The sequence below is a fragment of the Carlito syrichta genome, unplaced genomic scaffold (genome assembly GCF_000164805.1).
Source record: "Carlito syrichta isolate Samal-C Ts95f unplaced genomic scaffold, Tarsius_syrichta-2.0.1 Scaffold302100, whole genome shotgun sequence".
Taxonomy (NCBI): domain Eukaryota; kingdom Metazoa; phylum Chordata; class Mammalia; order Primates; family Tarsiidae; genus Carlito; species Carlito syrichta.
Window position 1 is genome coordinate 170,104 of NW_007246196.1, and position 5,008 is coordinate 175,111.

Genomic DNA, 5,008 nt, shown 5'->3' on the forward strand with positions numbered 1-5,008 from the left:
CCACAGGCATGTGCCACCACGCCTGGCTAATTTTTTTTTTATTGTACAGACGAGATCTCGCCGTGTTGCTCAGGCTGGTCTCGAACCCCTGAGCTTGGGCAATCCTCTTACATCTGCCTCCCTCCCAAAGTGCTGGGATTATAGGCTTGAGCCACCATGCCCGGCTCTTATGCTTATGTTTATGGCTTGCTGTGTGTCTCGTATCATGACTGTGGCTTTGTTCTGATAATAAAGGGCAACTCTTTTTTCTTTTTTTTTTTTTTTTTGAGTTGGAGTCTCACTCTGTCACCTAGACTGGAGTGCAGTTGCTGCTCCCGGCCACAGCAGCCTCAACCTGCTGGGCTCCGACGATCCTTCCGCCTCAGTCTTCCAAGTAGCTGGAACTACAGGCGTGCTACCACACCCGGCTAAATTTTGATTTATTGTAGAGATGAGGTCTCGTCAAGACTCTTTTTTCTTTCTTATTACTTTTTTTTTTTTTTTTTTGAGTTAGAGTCTCACTCTGGTGGGAAATGCAGTGGCACATTCATGGCTAATGCAGCCTCGAACTGCTGGGCTCAGGTGATACTTCTGCCTCAGCCTTCCCAGTAATTGGAAATAAAGGTGTGTACCATCATGCTCGGCTAATTGTTTGATTTATTGCAGAGACAAGATCTCACCAAGTTGCCCAGACTCAAACCCCTGGGCTCAGGCAATCCTCTTACTCTGTCGCCAAGGCTGGAGTGCAGTGGCACGCTCACGGCCACCGTAGCCTCGACCTGTTGGGCTCAGGCAATCCTTCCGCCTCAGCCTTCCAAGTAGCTGGAACTACTACAGGCACGTGCCACCATGACCAGCTAATTTTTTGATTTATTGTAGAGATGAGGTCTTGCCAAGTTGCCCAGGCTGGTCTCGAACCTGTGGGTTTAGGCAATCCTCTCACTTCGGCCTCCCAAAGTCCTGGCATTATAGGTGTGAGCCACTGTGCCTGGCCCGGACAACTCTTAAAAACGTCAAGTTGAGACTGTAGGCACAGTCTCCCAGAAGTTGTAACAATTTGCACCTGGAATTGAGGAGTTATAAGGCTGTATGAAGACTTGTGTGTGTCCTTGCAACCCAGATTTTACAGATTCCAGTAGAACTTTCATGAACTTGACATACTTTGGGAATAATTGATTTTGTTTTAAAAACTTGGCAAATACCAAGCGTGCCAAAAAAAAAAAAAAAAAAAAAGTATGCACACTGTAAGATGTTATCCATGTATTACTTTTAGTTTGCCGTAATCAGAAGTGTCTGGATGCTGAGGGTGACCACCTTGAGCATCTGTTGTAATTGCAGAAGTCAAACGTGACTTGTCTTCATCTTTTATTATCGGTATATATCGAGCATTACAATTTTTTTTTTTTTGAGTTGGAGTCTCACTCTGTCGCCCAGACTGGAGTGCAGTGGCTGCTCCCGGCCACCGCAGCCTCGACCTGCTGGGCTCCGGCGATCCTTCCGCCTCAGCCTTCCAAGTAGCTGGAATTACAGGCGCGCGCTACCATGCCCGGCTAATTTTTTGATTTATTGTAGAGATGAGGTCTCGCCTGCCCAGGCGGGTCTCGAACCCGTGGGCTCAGGCAATCCACTCACCTCAGCCTCCCAAAGGCGCGGGATTACAGGCTGAGCCACTGAGCCCGGCTGAGCATTACAATTTTAATAGTTTTTTTCCTTTCTTAAAATTTGTATTTTCTGGGGGCACCATCTGTATATTAAAAGGTACATGGGAACCCTGTACTTGAACAACAGTGTGTTTCTGTCCTTGAAATAATTCTTCCTTCATCCATAAATATCCATTCAGCAAGCATTGAGCATCTAGCATCCGCTCTGTGCCAGACCAGGATAGGAAGCGGTTGTGGTGATGGATGCAAGCACGAGTGAATCGGTCTAGTGGGAAATGCATGGCAACCAATGAGCAACTGAGTGCTGCAGTGCAGGGGTCTAGCAAGTGTTTTCAGAGTCATGGGAGAAGCTCTGTACACTTGTGTGAACTAGGGATGACATTCAATAAGAAGGAACTCAGTTTGAATCTTGAAGAATAAGTGTCCCAGGAAGGAAAGAGAGGAAAGGCATTTTAAGCTGCAGATATGAACAGCACACACCAAACTGCTGCAATATGAGTGATGCAAGTAAGATACAATAGGGTTAGTCTGTGGGAATCGAAGGACAGGGTGGGAGGGAGGGTGTGGGAATAAGACTGGAAATTGGCAAGTCCTTAAAATGTGTGGGATTTTGTGGGAGCTGTCGCTGCAGTTGCATCCAGAAGGTGGTCCTCATGCTGGGCGAGGTGGCTCATGCCTGTAATCCCAGTACTTTGGGAGGCTGAGGCAGAAGGATTGGCTGAACTCAGGAGTGATAAAAACACTTATCAGGGTATGGTGGCACATGCTTGTAGTCCCAGCTACTCGGAGGCTGAGGAGGGACTTGAGCCTAGAAGTTGAAGGCTGTGGTGAGCTGTGATCATGCCAGTGTACTCCAGTCTGGGCAACAGTGAGATTCTGGTTCAAAAATAAAGATAAAGAGAAGAGAATCCACTGCTTTGTAGGTTAAGCCTAGAAAAGAGCAATTAAATCCCAAGATTATTCTCAGTGTACTTCCAGTATCTGAAGGGGGGGAGGATATTCAATATTGCCCTTTGGTAGTGGAATAACCCGATCATAATAGTTTACATTTTGCTGGGCACAGTGACTCACACCTGTAATCCCAGCACTTTGGGAAGCGGAGGCGAGAGGATTGTCTGAGCCTAGGGGTTTGAGACCAGCCTGGGCAACATGGCTAGACTTTGTCTCCACAATAAATAAAAAAATTAGCTGGGCATGGTGGTGCACACCTGTGGTTCTAGGTGCTTGGAAGGCTGAGGTGAAAGGATCACCTAAGCCTAGCAGGTCAAGGCTGCCGTAGTAATGAGCTTGCCACTGCATTCCAGCCTGGGTGACAGAGTGACACTCTGACTAAAAAACAAAACAAAACCCGAAAAACCAAATAAAAAACATGTGAAGTGCTTACCATAGTATTCACAAGTAAGAGATTAATACAGCAGTCCTGCACCGCCCATCTGCGGTCCACTTTCTGCAGTTTTCATTACTTGCGGTCAATTGTGGTCCAAAGCTATTATTTTTATTTTTTTTAGTTGGAGTCTCACTGTGTCACCCAGGTTGGAGTGCAGTGCCACCATCACTGCTCACAGCAGCCTCGACCTCCTGGACTCAGGTGATCCTTCCACCTCGCCTCGAGAGTAGCTGGGACCAAAGGTGCGCACCACCATTCTTGTCTAATTTTTTTTTTTTTTTTAGATTTATTGTAGAGACAAGGTCTCACCATGTTTTCCAGACTAGACTCAAATTCCTGGGCTTTTGCCCTGGCCTCTCAAAGTGCTGGGAGTACAAGTGGGAGCCACGTGCCTGGCCCTCATACTTTTGTTTGTTTGTTTTTTAGTCAGAGTCTCACTCTGTCACCCAGGCTGGAGTGCAGTGGCGCAATCACGGCTCCTTGCATCCTCAGCCTCCTAGGCTCAGGTGATCCTTCTGCCTCAGCCTTCCAAGTAGCTGGAACTATAGGCACATGCTACCACACCTGGCTAATTTTTAAATTTATTGTAGAGACGAGGTGTCGCCAAGTTGTCCAGTCTGGTCTCGAACTCCTGGGCTCAGGCAATTCTCTTGCCTCTGCCTCCCAAAGTGCTGGAATCATAGGTGTGAGCCACTGCGCCCAGCCCCCATAAGTTTTTAATTATGTGCCTCTCTGGGTAGTGTGATGAAACCTTGATTGTTCCCACTTTGTTCTGCCCAGGATGTGAACGATCCCTTTGTCCTGTGTATCTGCACTGTATATATTACTTACCCTTTGGTCACTTTGTAGTGTACTGGATATCAGATAAAAAAACCCTAGTATATATAGGAAGGTTTCTGAATTATCCGTAGTTTCAGGCATCCACTGGGGGTCTTGGAATGTATCCCTCTGAGATAAGAAGGGAATGTTGTACATGGTTATTATTTTTATCATGTGGCCGTAAGAGAAGGTGAACAGAAAGTGAACAGAGAATCTAGTTTTGAAATTCACTTTTACACGGTTGAGATCTGGGGCCAACATATTTCATCCTTCCAGAGCCTTCTGCCTTGGAAAAATGGGGCTGTGACCTTGGAGCATTTATTCTTACCTGGGATGACTTTGGAATCACCTGGGCTCGAACCTGCTCCATCCCCAAGATTCTTATGTCATTGCTTGGAGTCAGGCTTTGGAAATCAGGGTTTGTAAAAACTCCAGGTGATTCTATTGTGCAGCCAAAGTAGATACCTTCCTTAAAGCTTCTTGTGGAGATAAAAATGAAAACTATGTGAAGGGCTTTGTTAAGGCTGAAGAACTTCTGAAACCTCAGTATTGTCCTGTGCTAGTGCTGAAATCTCTCTCCTGTCTTGCACTTAAAAAAATTAAAAAAAGACTTGCAGTGCAGGCAGGCTGTCATTGGAAGCAGACTCTTGCTGATGCCTCTTGGCTCCAAAGGAAATCCAGCCCTACACTCTCAATGGCGCTTTTCCTGGGCTAGGCAACACTGGTCTCCTCATCAGAGTCTCTCCAGAAGCTCCGGAAGGCACAGATTTGACAAGCCTTAGTAGTCTCTATGTGGAGAGGAGAAAGGAAGGATTGTGGGGCGGGGAGCTGGGGGAGGGGGCTAATGAGAAGTTCTGGTTTCCAAGGAGCAGAGCAATCTGGGACACAGCTGTTAGAACATTTTGGGAGTCAAGAAAGCCCCACTGCAGGGGAGCATGCCTAGAGACCCCAGGGGCAGGCGGACTGGGTTAAGACTAGTGAGCTGTGCATGCAGACATTGCACCTGGAAGCTCTGGCAACTGAGAGAGGGGTTAGCAGTTCACGTTCCTCTCTCTCTTCTCCCATCTGTTTCTTCATCATTGTCTTGTCACAGGTATTGCAGAGGGGTATGTTTTTCTCAGTTCTCACAAGCCTGAAGTTTCTATATCTCACTTAACTCCAA